General features: G+C 39.9%; 1 protein-coding gene across 1 annotated transcript in view; it reads right to left on the bottom strand.

Moving 5' to 3' along the window:
* Nucleotides 1–15,185, bottom strand: part of POU6F2 (POU class 6 homeobox 2) — a 259,875-nt gene that overhangs the window by 95,296 nt on the left and 149,394 nt on the right. The window lies entirely within an intron of this gene.

The raw sequence follows: 15,185 nt of genomic DNA, 5'->3' as shown, positions 1-15,185 counted from the left end.
GATGAGAGGGAAGGGAGTTATGTAGGTTTCAGCAATACCTACTGCATTAAAGATAGTCTGGATTAAATTCTGGTTCTGTTACATTGTGGGGCACACTGCCAACTGTCAGCTAGCCTCGGACTTCAGGCTGTGGTAGGAAACATGTTCCCATCAATAATAACCTGTGGTTCTGCCAGTGCAGTTCTGCGGTAAGGGTGGGACTTCACTGGAGGCAATGAAAGCCAACTTTTGGAAGAGCTTTAGCTCTGCCCACAGGATGGGCATCAGAGCTGACCAGCAGTCTTTGCTCAGACAAGCTTACCAGTGAAGCCAAAGGAAATTTTGCCTGCCTATAGAAGAGGCAAACTGGATGTCACTGGACACAGCATAGCAAGAAGTCAGAGCGTGAACTGGTGCTGTTATATAAAGGATGCTCTGAAAAGAGCTTTGTCATTGTCTTTACACAGCAGGTGTCAGGAAAGAAAACATTCAGCTGTGAAATTTCTTATGCAACGCATTGGTAGTAAAAATACCCAATAAAAAGTGTGTGTGTCTGAAATTGGAACTGCTCCTTACCATTCACATCTAAAAGCTATAAAGTTTCTCTTGTGAAATAGTGTAGGTATTCTGTGCACTTGCACTGATGGCTTACGCCTGGTAGTAAAGGTCTGTTGTGTTTTGCTAGCATGTGCTCTAAACCTGAGGCTTGGAAACTCGTGGCTCACATCAACTTACTGGCATAGAGAAGAAAACTTTATCTCCCAGAAACACTTTCAAATTGACTAGGGCATTCATTAAATTCAGGAAGGCAAGAAGTGTGCCATAGAGATGTCAGTAAGGAAGACCAGCTTTAAGCAGCAGCCAGAACATCACAGGAGCCTGATGCTTTCTGGGGTTATGCCCTGAATAAGTCACCTGGGTCTCTAGCCTAACCCACTTCAATCAACATCTTAGGGGTTGCTTTAGATGCCTATAAGATCCCAAGAGGAATTGTTTACAAGGTCTTTGCACTATTTTGCACTCTGTATACTGTTTTGTCGACACCACTCTGTATTTTAATTTCCATCAGCAGACGCCAAAGTAAACTGGGAATGAATCAAATTTCTTATTTCTAAAATGGCATCCAGATTTCATGGCCAGAAACTCTGTTCACCAAGTTATTTGTGAATTGGCAAATAAAGCCAAGTCATCTCCACTTTCTTTTCATGCCGACATCCCTATTTCATCTTTCCAGATGTCTATGCCCTGGGGATGAACCTACGGTCTTGGTACAACTTATGAAATCAATGAGCCATGAACTGGAATAAGCAAAAGAAAAAAGAAAACGGAGAAAGATGACGCAGAATGGGTAAGCCAGAAAACGCTATATGAAGGAAAAGTAAAAGGCTTGGTAGGAAGAGCTGTTGGTCATCCATTCCTGTGCTCACAGCTGATCTAAATTTTCTTTCACTAGAGGAGGGAATCAAACTACAAATATGCCTTTACAAGAATTACAGCCATATGAATGTGACTTCAACAGAGAACCTGAATAATGCAGAGAAGAAGGACTGGTAATGCCCATATATTTCCATCAGAAAAGTTACTGATGGAAGTTTTGTGTTTCAACATAAAACAGAGTGACCATCAGATTAAAAACACCCATGGTATCTCATGCAAAAGAAATCAGCCTGGAGAAGTAAGGGTATACTCCCATCAATTCCATGATCAGAATGCATACCTAAATGCCCCAAAACCAAGAGGGTCGTAAGTGGAAATATAATCCAAGGCATATGAGAACAAAGGATGGAGAAGGTTTGTATACAAGAAAGCAACTGCATATAGAAATATTAACAACAGCATGAAGCACCTCAGATGACAAGGAATACTATTCACCAATTATGTCTGTAGGTATGTACACAGAGGCAGAAAGACCCTTCCCATTCCCATGAGGAAAAAACTAATCTAGACCAGCTCTTTATCTTGCGCAGGCAGTTTCCTCACCTTTGATAGTTTGGACAAACCATTGATAAGCAGAACCAAGACTTCAAACACAGCAGGCCCTTACTGCTTCCACAGACTCCAATACAGAAATGAATGCAACAATGCCCCACAGAAGCATAACTTCTAATACACAAGGCTCACAGAGAGGAACAAGGGGTCATTTTATATCTTATGTGCACAACTGGACAGGATGAGGCAAAACTTTCTCTATAGCAAATTAGATATAGTGGGGTTTTATTGTACTGCAATCGTCCCCAAACCCTTTTGCTCCCACAGGGCACTCTTGAAAACTGGCTTGGAAGAATGGATTTGTCAGAACGCCATATGTTGTATGTAGGCCACTGGGTCATGTAGTAGGGGACAGGCAAAAGCATTCAAGGTGGAGGGGAAGCCATCTGCTGAAAAATTTTTGGAGCACAGAACATGTTTGACTCCTTGAGGTACACCTTTCAGCTAGAGTTTGGAAAATATGGCAAATAATTAAAAGAACACTGGAAATATAAATCTGAGATAACATGAGGTACATAGGATGGAGGGATCACTGCGATTCCAATAACATAAAAGTGCAAAAACAGGGCAGCACTGAATTTTTGCCAATGGTCTTATGATTGAACTTATGGTATGCAAAAAACCCCTGTTGATGTAATATTAAAGATCAAAACATCACTGCCTGGACTTCTTAAAATGGTGACATACAAGACATGAGGAGAATGGTAAAGAAGCCCAAAGCGTAAAATAAATGAAGTTTCTTGACAAACTAAAACAAATGAAGGGGTGGTTACATTACATTGCAAGAAGTTTATTATCTTGTGTGTTTGCATGTAGCTCAGAGCAATCAGACAACTAATACTTAATAATTATTAGTTTTAGTGTTCACCACAGAGCATACAATTTTCTTTCAGGATGCTTTCATTGAAGTGTTGCCAAACAGTAGCCTTGCAAAATTACAGAGTCTGAAGCACAGATACGGATATACAGAAATAGTACTGATATGTTTGTTTACCATTGGACAAAAATCCACACTTATTGAAATGCGGTTTTACTAAATGTATGAATCTGCTTAAGAAAGAAAGATTATAGTGTTGCACGTGTTGGGATTTACTTGCTAGAATAGTCATCCTAATAGTGTAGGCCTCAGTTTCATAAATGAGTCATGCCTTTGCTCAGCTGTTGAATTACATTCTTAAAAATTAAATCTTCATTAAACTTCCATTCTCCACAAGACCAATACTCTGTTTAATGGACATTCTGATTTGCACATTTTTTTTCGTCTGCCAATACATAAAACAAGGGGGGAAATCCAGATGGAAGAAAAAGGGGAAAAAATGTCTCAAAAGCTTTTTTTTTTAATCGAAGATTTTGCATGTTCAGGTCCTACACTGAGCTACTAATGTAACCGATGTCGAATGGCCATCACCAACGTATTTCTGTGCAATGACAATGTGAGCAAGTGCAATCACTCAGGCAACCTGATTTGCCCAATGAATGAAGAGGGTCTGAAGCTGACTCGGAAAACATCAAGTTTGTAAATGCTGTGGGAATGCCCAGCACTCTCAGGTGATAGCCTGATATGGAGATTTTTTCATTCCTGATCTAGGAGTAGAAAAGCTTTGCATTGAGTACTGCTCAATACTCAAATGTTGGCCGATGCAGGAATATCAGTGTCTCTACCATTCACTTTTGTACTGGAAGTGCACTCATTCTTGCTGGGGTGGAAGGTGGTCCCTCGAGGAAAATTTTGTTGATGGAGAACAGTTACTTCATGGAAAAGTTTCATTGGCAAGTTCATTGCCAGCAACTGCACAAAATTATTCAAATGACTTCTTGTCTTTTCCTATAATTCATTTAAAAAGCCTCTCCAAAGCCTGCTATCATGCTGAGCTGCACACAATTGCACTGAATGGTGCTAAAAACCCAGGGAATTGGAAGAAGGACTGTTAGATCAGACAAGACTTTCCCAAAGCCACACAGTTAGGTGTACTGCAAAGGTGGATTTAGGGCTCTGGATCATGCCTGCAGCCTGGTGTTGATGCTGCCTGATCGCACTGCCTCTCACAATGTGTGTACTATCCACAGCAGGGGTTGTGTCATATTATTGTTTGTAATCAAATCCAATCCAACTCCCAGAGCTTGCTTGCATACCTCATCCATTATAAATCGTATACCTGTCTAGCATTTGTCACTTTCTGCAGAGCTTGGAGCCTGATGGAATTTCAGGTGGTACAACAGTGCTATGTCTGCATGTATAAAAGATAACACGCACTGCCTACCTCACAGGAATCTTTTTATGACTTACTAGCTAACAGCTGGGTAAAACTTTGACATATTTAAGTGAGAAGTGCCTACTTTCTTGCATTCAAGAATTAAAAAAAGCTTGCAAAAAATTGCAAAAAAGTTCTTTCTATGGTTAAAAAAAGACAACATAAAGTACATCACTTTAAAAGGGAAATAATCAACTAAAAATCACGTGCAAGCTATGAAAAACAGTGAGGAAAATCCACAAACTGTGTGTGACAATTCCTCACCAAAAATACGTGTTGAATACGTCCCAGGTATCCAAGAAGCTGGTAAGAAGAACTTATACCTACAACAAAACAATGGCATGAGAGGGTTTCAAACTTAAGATTTAACTATAATTTCTTGGTCGCTGCAGTGCCATGGCAGACTTCCCAAGGGATCACCCCATGTTTTATAATCCTACTTTAAGCGGATTATGCTTAGCCACAGTATCAAAGCATTTACATGAGAGTAAAAGATACGGAGTTAAGTGGTGCAAATGGCTGGTAAAGAGGCAGCTTGAGCAAACTTTCTGATCTCCCAGGTCACCTACTTCTATACTTGTCACAGACCTCAGACTACTTTAAGGACTTAAGAAAGTTACGATCTAAGGAACACGCTCCTTGACTTCCTTTGGCACAATGCTGCTATGCATTTACAATATTTACATAAAATGTTGTCTTTTCATGTTTTCTTTGTGTCTTCTGTTCCTCTGCTGGTTACCTGCACATGAAACTGAAATGAAACTAAAATGCCCTTCTGTCAAGTAGAGTGGTGCAACAGGAAAAATTCCCCTCTGATGCAAACGTGCTGAAAGCAGCAGTCTGACCCATGACAGGGAGAATGGGTGAATCATTTTCTTAGTCGGAAAACTGAAAAGGTTCTATCTTCAAATTCCCATCCTGGTTTTATTCCCTGAAAGTAGTATCAACTGCCTGCTGCCTCTGGCTAACATATTATTGCATAAGTATAGGAATGGCTCTGGTTGTATTTTAAATAAAAATATAAATTTGAAAGTTTAATTACATTTCTCCAAAAAGCAAAGAACATCCGTAAGCCCACAAATGTCTATATAATAAAAACAGTATAAAAATTATAACTCTTTTTTCACCTCTCATTCACAATATAAACTCAGATTCTTAAGATCTCTACAACGCTTGGCAGAAGATCAAATTAATGTTCAGGGATTCAATTTGTATCTAGAATCTGCTCTTGTGGATAAGCTTCACATAATGTCTGATTTATTTTATTAATGTTTTGTGCATGTTTGTTTCTGTGTAAAGAGGAAGAAGGGGTAGGAGGATTAAGACACAATTTTAGCCTATAAACTATTGTGCTGCTTTATCCTCTACCCTCCTATTTACATAATTGCATAGATGTTCCTCAGTGCCTTGATACAATGCACAATGGACTAAAAAGGAGAAAGTCATACATTAAACCTTTTCCTGTTTGACTGAGCACAGAACTTGGCTCTTCCCATTTCAAGGGCCTAATGCCTTTTTCCACTTCCCCAGTAACGGAGAATGGATTTGCATTGCCTTAAACTGAAAAGTGTAACTAACTTAAGCATCTGGGCCTGCGTTTGAACTGACATGGCCTGCTTTTTTTTCCACCCTCTTGTTTCTCTTCTAATGAGGTATATGCCTTTCCTTTCTTTGAAACAGATTTCTAAAGATTGAATGCACACGCTGAACAGTCTAATGCAAGCCTGTGTTTACGCTCTCTCCCTCCTGGGTAATGAGGGGTAGGTTAGCCAAATACCCAACGTGTTTTTTGCATACGCTTGAATTTTCTTTCTAAGAGGAAAATGTGAGTTGTTTTAAATATGTTAGCATCCTCTTCGTGAAAAATAAAGGAAGGGTTGGACTTGTGGCCAAAGAGATTAGTAATGGGATACAGAGTATATTATTTCTAAATCACTGGTTCAAATCTAGTCTAGGTCAATACAGGGAACAAAAGCCATTGCACTTTAATGGTGCTTTTGAGTGTTTTCTACCTTATAGAAGATGTATTAGATGTATAGAAGATGTAGTCACACATAGATACCCATAGAGAGCCTGCACTGGAGGCAGTCTGCAACATAGTCAAGGTAATAAATTGATGGTCTCCCAGTACCTATTAGGAAGATCATAAAGACTATGGCCTTGGATGGCATCAATTGACATCTTTATTTGCACTTTCAGCAGAGAGGCTAAGGACAGAAAGTGTACGGAGGCCAAGTCATATTCTCCTTCCTAAAGGGGATCCCCTCAAGGTTACAGCTGCAGAACACAGATGGGGTTATGGGGAGAAACTTGCATTGCCAATGCTCCTCTGTACCAATTCTGCAGATAATCAGAGGGCTTTGCTTTCCACTGTTGTCATATCCAGCATCTTTCATGAGCACTAAATTCACTTTAAAGAATATAGGCAATAAAAAGGAAGTATTAAGAAGAAAACCATCATAATTTATATGGTGCCTGTGGTGTCTCCACATTTTGATGAATACTGGAACTTCCCTGAAAAATGATCCAATGCATTAAATAAATCTGACATTTTTTTTCCTTACCAAACCTTAAAATGTACAATAATCTACTAAAATCTTAAGGAAAATAGAAGAAGAAAAAGTTGCTCTAGGTAGAGAGCTTGACTAAGTATCAGGGCAAGTATATTTGGAATACTTCCCATTTTGAGATAATCTAGGGGCTATTTTCCTCTAGTTTATGACAACACTCTGTGAGTAAAGTTCCCTGAGTGTATTGTAAAAATTGCATTAACCTATTTAAAATGCCCAAAGGCAAGAACAAGCTGGAGAAATTAGACTTTAATAAGCCATTTGCTTCCTCAGCTCAAATGGGACCTTAGGCCTCATATTGTACAGATGGCTGAAACATTAACTGGAGTCAGGGTATCATCGAGACACAGGGGATCAATCAGAGAGTCGTCTTGGGACTCTCATGCAAAGACAGGCAATTAAAAACCCACCATAACATAGTCTGAGAGCAATGTTAAGTGTTTGAATGCCAAAGGCTGGGTGTCAAGCAAGCAATATCTAGATCTGGTAACCCCCTAATTTTACCAGCTGGATTTTTTTTTTTTTTTTTAAAACATGACTCTCAGAGATCAGGGTCCAGGAGTCTTAACATCAAGTCCTTATGCCAGATAAAAGCAGTTTTCTAGTTATAGAGACCAGGAGTGGTCCCAGATTGTCTAAGAACAGAATAGCATTGGAATGGAAAAAACAAGTTGAGCGACATGGTATTCCTACAGAGTGGATTTCCAGACCATATTGAGCCCATAAGAACATTCCTATGGACCAGAATTTAAGATAACCTCCCATTTCTTGGGAAAAAAATCTGCAGGACTCCTTTGAAAGAAACTAATTTACAGAGAAAAAATGATCATCTAAAGGCCAACAGAGCCCAATATAAGATTTCACAGCCGAAGGGATGTGACAGGGAACAGATGAATGACACAAAGAAATTAAGTTTGAAACAACAGTCTGCTGACTCAGAGAACAATGACCATGACTCATAATGGACATCAGACAAAGGCTGGGCACTCTTTGCACACACAACCTTTAATAACAAGAACTGCAGGGTTTTTTTTTTTCCCCTCCTCGTCTCTTTTAAATATTCTAACATTGATGGGAACCATAATTTCCACGGCGTTTATGCAGACTATGTGTTTGACATGCCAGGAAGTAGCAATGCTTGTAGAAAAAGCAGTGCAACAACATACGGCCCCAGGAGCTTTGGAAGAGGTTGCACAGAATCCTGACCTGCAGTTCAGAGAGCCACAGTCCCCAGACCACTGGGTGGCCTGCCAATTCTGCTGGCAAGGTGGCTATGTGAGGCTTTGGGGCAAAGTCATGTCAGGAGGAACTGGCTGAACTGCCTGGTGGCCTCAAAGGGCAATTTTGCATTCTTTCAGATAATAGATCTGCCGTTGCATTTTCTATAATTATTTATGGCAAACGGCTCTTCTGACAAAGAAATATTTATCCAGGTATAGCTTCAGCAATGGCTCTTTGAAGATCAGGAATTATTAGAAGTCTCTTCAAAGAGTCTTTGAAGTGAGTCATGTTTCCCTAACTAAAAGTGAAGTTACTGTAAGTGAAATGTACTGCTTTTTTTTGGTGCACATGTGTGTTTGGGGTTTTTTTAAACAATACAATCAAATAGTGGATGAAAGTGTTTGTGGTTTAAAAGGTTGGCCTTGATGCTGAGCTTGTGGAAGTGTCCTGAGGATGACAAAGGACAATGTCACTTTCCCCCAGCTTCAGCTGAGGGAAGTCGCAGAAGGTACTGTGCCCATCAGGTGACTTGGTATGACTGGTTGCTTTCATCTCTCAGACTCTCATTATATCCGTGTTTCTATCATTTTCAGTCATTTCTGAAAGCTGGTAGACCTGAGACAACTCCTTTTCTATTAAGAATGCCAAGATTCAAGCAGCTGCAAATTCTGTTCCCAGCATGCACATTCCAGCTAGAGACGTTAGCTGAACAGCAGTGAGAACAGGTCATGGAACGACTCAGAAAACAGCAATGTGGGCACTAGAAGGAGAAAGGGAAAAAATGCAGCCCAGCACAGTCCTTTCCTTTACAGTCAGTAAAACTACAACAGCAAGTATGAGAATCAGGTGCAAAAGCAGCAGTTCTTCCTTGCTGCAAGGCTGCGCACACAAATGCTCTGCTGGAGCAGTGACTTAGGCTTCAACCTTATTAACAACAGGCCTCGTTACTCTCAATATAGCCTTGAACTTCTCTTGGTTTTACCAAACCAAGAAAAATGAAAAGTGGTAGCAACAGGGTGAAAAAGGTGGGGAAGAGAAAAAAACAAAACGTGTGGCCTGATCCTGCAAGGGCTGTAATGCTGTCAGTCCCTAGGCAGCTCCCAGGGACTGAAGGCCATTCTTCACCAGTTGTGACACACACACAGTACCATGTTGAACATCGCATTCTTCATCGGTCATTGAAGAATAAAAATGGACTAAAAAACTCTTCTCTAAGTGACACGAGATACTGCTTAATAGGTGTGGTACAGGAACGATCTCCAGAATAGGTCACTGGGTTGGTGAGGAGGTGCTGTGCTGGGTGCTGTAACCTCAATATATAAGCAGAAGATGGAGACGTTCTTTCTTGAGGTAAAGGATCAATGCAGAGAGACTCCCTCCACATGAGAAATTGTAGAAGATCTTGGAAGTGAACTCTAATCTGGTAATCTGTCACATCGCAAGCCATTCCTGAACGTATGTAGCCTAGCAAGGTACATTATATTTGCCTGCTGTTGACTTACAGTAGCTCTATTTTGCTGTCTTTAAGAATCTTCCATGATTTTTATTATCTGCTGTGCATAGATAAGAACGGCTGTGTCTAGTTGTGTACATTTCAAAACACACCACAGTATCGGTATTTTTGTAAGATTTACCCTAAGTACGGGTCAGTTTAAGGCGATCTGCCTACATCCCGCTTTCTAGTTTGTTTATTTTACTTGCAGAGAGATCAAAACTAAAGTTAAACAGTAGGTGAGCAGCACTTCTGAACTCTGCAGCTGGTCAACCGCTGTGGATGGACTGACTGCTCATTTTTAATTTCCAGTAAAATGAGGGAGGCTGAATATCAGATTTCTCTCCTGTCCCTATAGCTCATCAGCCAAACATGTTGCTGCTTCAGGTGCTAATCCTAGCTCGGCTGTGCTCGGCTCTATCATCTTTGCACAGCAACAGCGAATTAGCTGTTCTTTGAGTGCTCATGTGCTTCCACCTACCTAAATTTCCTGCTCACTGTTGAAATAAACAACCTGGTTATTCACACAGATAAACTGCTCATCAGCAGAAAATCTGGGTGGGAGACATAGGGAGAAGATTTCATAGGCACTTCTCATTCACGGGCTGTAAAGTCAGTCAGCTGTGTTAGGATGAAGGTCCATCCACAGCTGAATAGAAGGGCTGGGGAGTCCAGAAAAGCAGCTGCATTGCTCTGCACAGTCAATGGACTATCCACTTCATGGCTTTCAAAAGCACAGCAGGAACCCCTGTGCTGTTTTATATTTCATACATTTTTGTAAGATGCAAAATAGTTAATAGCGGGCCTTTGAACAAACTGCATCTAGATCTTACTTTAGCTATTAAGCTGCTTCTTCAAGGTTAATTATTTTTAATTTGAAAGGGATACACAGCAATTAATAAAAGAACTTCCACTTAAACAATGTATTTACTTACATGGAGCAGGAGGCCCCAGTTATACAAAGGGAACAAAATCCAAAGGATGAATTTGCAAGTGGCCGAAAATCTACATAAAAATCATTCACCATTTCTGTCCACATATTCAGTAGGAACAAAATGTTGTTGCCCTTTGGATGCACTAACTAGTATCTTACTACCCTTATCAATGGAAATACTTCCTTTTCCAGACCAGATAATGGAAGAAAAGGTGAATTTGATTGCTAATCAGTAATTCTCCAAAACGCTCACAGGAAGCTAGGCTTTGCCTTCCTTAAGGCAGCATTGCCTTAATTTTAATATTCAGGATAATGAAATACCATTTTAAATAAGGCTTTAGGTCTCATCAGCTGCCTGGTTTTAGCTATACTAAACCTGAATGATGCTACAAAACATTCTTCTCAGTGTTTGTCATCTGCAGGTTCCTCAGTCTTTTAAACATATTCAATAATGTGTTAATGCACAAAAAAAAGTGTTTACCAATGCACTAAGGCTGTTATAAATATTAAATACACCTGCTGTTAATGTTATCCTTTTGAGAATTATAATAGAATCCTGCAGAACTTGCTCTAAAAATACAGAAAATTCACAAGAGAATGTATCCTAATAAGTATATTTTATTCATCCTATAGAAACATACTGGTAGTGATGTAACTAAGTTGTCCGGAGTTTCCATACAACAATTATAATTTTTTCTTAGATTTTTCTTCTGTTATATATAACGTTCCCACAAACTAATGCAAAAGGTAACTTTTAACAGTAGAGAATTAAGAAAATCTTGATGATAATGAAAACATTGGTCATCATGTGAAATTGATTGCTAATGTATAGCCATAGATAATGATGTTTGGCTGGGGGGAGAGGGCAAGGGGAAGGAATTTACTGTTCAAAATTTCCTTGCTTGTGAAATTAGTGGATTTCTCATCCTCATGAGGAAGCCTACCGAGAAGTGTAGGTGAAAATACTACATAAATACTGGGCAAACACCGTTACTAGATTTACCGTGGCAACTCCAAAGTCAACTAAATGGAGAAGAGCTCGTTCCAAAATAGCGTATTTAAATGAAAAGCCTGGACCATTCAACAGTACAAAATAAAGAAACACATGTCAGTGCTGATATAAGATCTATTTTTTTGCTTAAATTGACTTCTGATTAAAAAGTTAGAGGGAAAAATGCTTTTCAAAGGGGATGAACTATCTATCATGGCAACCCTGAGAACAAACTTGGCACAGTTAGTGCACACGGAAATCTGAAACCACTACTTTAGATTCATTTTGCCAAGTTTTAACTAAGCAGATGCAAAAAAACTGTTCCTTTCATTTTCAGTGCCAGGTATTTTGTCTTTACTCTGTTGATTTTAATAGCTCGCTCAGAAGCTTGGAAATGAATGTTTCTTCCATCATCAATTTAAAACTTTTCCGTTTGCCAACTATGGATGTTTTTGCTACTGTGTTTCCAATGAAGCTGAAATTAATATGGTTCCCTCTGATTCTCTATACAAGTGCCAGGGAGCATGGGGCAAGCTATGCTTTCATCTCTGTCCTTGAGACAGAGCCAGGTCCAGCATCATGTGACCATAACAACACTCCTTTCTTTCCCTCTTCGCCACAATCTTCCAAAGGCAACAATTTTTGGACTCACGTTTATCTAAAGACTACCTGGAAAGACTAGCTCTTCAGGGGTCCTGCAGCATCCTATAGGGGAGGGCGATTCCTATGGTCATCACCTCCAGCAGTTCAGCTGCTCTTCGTCTCATACAGAGCCCTCAATTTGAGCAGATATCACTCCAACAGCCTCTTTTTCCTACCAGCTGTAGAGATTTACTTCTTTATAGCTTATGGAACAATGATGGCAGTCCAGCAATCCTTGCCTTTGAACAGAGGACTGAAGCAAACGTAAATTTGGCTAAATGTCATTGTCAGAAAGTCTTATTCATGTGATTGTGGGCAAAGGCAATTGTGTAAATTCCTGCCTTTTTTTTTTTTTTCAGGAATGTTTATAGATATTTTTTTGCCAATAGCTACCCAATCATTAGAGCTGATATGAATTGCATCAGAAAAACCCGTAAGTACAGGCAAGTGTTCTTTAAGCAATCACCCAGTGCAACACATTCCATTAAGAGGTTTGCAGCATACACTGCTGATCATTTCATGTATTTGGATTATGGATCACATGGATTTACAATTCATAAAGAAACTAATGCCAGGAAAGCATCTTATGCTTTAACGTTTTGCACTGGGAAATTAAGAGGGGAAGGCAAGAACGTAAGACTTCTGATGTCTGTGAATCAACAATGGTCCACGGACCAGTACAGACAAAACCAGAAGAAATTTCCATCTCTATTATTTTTTCCAGCAGCAATATTCTTAAATAGATTAATTCTAATGGCCCCTAACTATCTTGCACAGTTAAATGACATCTGACTTCTTGCAATCATAGTGCTAGAAGCATTGCTGATTTAACTGATGCTGCAATGATTTTCAGATTTGACCACAGTATATCCACAAAATAGGTAAGCTTTAGATGCCTGCACAATTCTGCCACTTATTTCAGCTGTGACTGGGAGAGGCCTTTTTGTCAGGTAGTATCTGATGGATGCCTTGCAGACCTGCATCTCACTTGGCTGAGAGGGCTCAGTTTGCCCCCTGCCATAAGAGGACTGAAGAAATAGCCCTGAGAAGACCATGGGAAGAACGTGCGAGCCACCTTGTGCCAGTGTAGGTATGAATACAGAGCACATGCCACAGAGCAGCTCTCTCTGCTGAGATTCAGAAGAGTGCCCCTGGCTTACGTACTGATCTGAAACTTTAATCTCCCCACGGAACACTTTAATCAGAAACCATTTTCATAATTTGTAAACACTGCCAAATGTTTGATTTCAGGCAGTTTAAGTGATCAAACCTTCTGGTGGAAAATAAAATAAATAACAACAAAGCCATCAGACAAAGAAAGGAGTTATAAATAATTAAATATGCTGTACTGACAAATACTATTCCCACCTGGATGCTGTGCTTCCAAGATGCAAAGCAGAGTTTTCCTAATTAGAAAAAAAAGTTAAAATGATCCTGTATGACAGAAAAAGTCATCAGAAACAGGGAGTTAGGACTGACTGTCTTATGGATGAAGATCAATGCCTGGGAATCCACTTCCTATTCCTGAACCTACTGTACCTGCAGTACCTTGGGCATGGCAGTTAATCCTGTTCTATAAAAGAAAAGCAGGGATGATAAACTTCACTTTCCTCACCACAGGAAGCTAAATTAGTGAAGTACAGCAATGTGTGCTAAGATCCTCAAAACGAAAGGGGTCAAAGATACACAAAGTTTTATTTGCACACGGAAAAGATTGTTATAGAGCTACCTCCTACGTTGTGTTAATGAGAGATAGATGGTTTAAAAGCACCCATTTATTTTCTTTTTGCCTGCTTTTTGATAATGTCTGGATAATGCTTTTATTCCCAGCAGCTCATAAGACTTTTTGAGATCTCCAGTAATAGGGATGTCTTTTAAGAAGAAGTCTCAGCTCAGGCACATTTTAAACACTTGTCTCACACTGGGTTTAAAGGATACCTCAGAATGAAAGACAATTCCAGATTTCCTGGAAGAGTAGTACTTGGAGTTCATTGCACGCCACTGTGATCACCTCTGTCATCAGAGACACACTGATGGAGCCAGCTAAACCAAACTAGTTAATGATAATACCAATAAAAAAATCCACAGAAAATGTCACCAACAAGACATCACATGTAATAAAGTGATTCCTCCAGTGTGGTAAGGTAGGCCAAAGAAACAGGAGGATGACAAATGAAAATGAAGAAAGGAAAACAAATTCAAGGGTGATAACTATAGGACCCCGGTGGGCTTGTTATGTGAATAGACTGGAGGTAACTGCAACCTGCTGCCGTGATGCTTCATAAATTCTGTCGTCTTGTTAAGAGGCTGAAGACTACTGACCTCACTTCCTCCACTAATAACACTGTGCTGGTTTGCGCCCAGACTTTTATTATGCTTAAGAAATTTGAACCATTCTGTGAACCTCTTCCTTCCTGCACCAATGATTACTGCCTCCCAAATTACAGAACAACAAGTGGGAAATGGAAACTCCTCTCCCTCTCTTGTTCAACAGCCAATTCTTTCCCTCTTCCTAACCCCTTGCAAAAGAATTCTCAGGCTGTCAGGACCAGCAATGCTAAGGCTTACTTGGTTTTGTTTCTGAATATACTACGAGTAATAATAGTAATAAACCAAGAAATCTGAGTAGATTTTACAATGTTCACATATAGGTGTGACATTTATACAGAGAAGAAAAACCTTCATGCATTATAAAGCCTGTGCAGGCAACATTCAGCCATTCTGATCACTGAAAACACATAGTGAAGGTCAGAGAGCCAAAGTGAGAGCAGCCACGTGAGGTGTTTTGGAGGTAGTCTCCAAGCACAAAGCCTACACCAGCTGTATACTCAACAGCTCTCCTTATTGCAGCTCAAAATAGGAAAAACAGTTACTCCTCTTAGCACTTACTTCTGAAGAGCAAAATACGCAAAGGCAGCTGAGACCATGTGCAGCCCAGCTGGCTATGACCAGTCATGGTCATGAAAATTCAAGAGAAAGGTAGGCCTGTGACTTTTCCTGTCCATGCTTTGTATCCTTTTCTTCCCAATCTAAAAAGGCACTAGATTATTCAAGGCAGAGTCATCCCTTCTTTGCACATGATGGGGGAAAAATGTGTTCTCACCATAAAAACCAC

This window comes from Charadrius vociferus, unplaced genomic scaffold (assembly GCF_000708025.1).
Source record: "Charadrius vociferus isolate BGI_N301 unplaced genomic scaffold, ASM70802v2 scaffold453, whole genome shotgun sequence".
Taxonomy (NCBI): domain Eukaryota; kingdom Metazoa; phylum Chordata; class Aves; order Charadriiformes; family Charadriidae; genus Charadrius; species Charadrius vociferus.
Note: the sequence above shows the minus strand (reverse complement) of the source record. Positions and strands in the feature narration are given on the sequence as shown.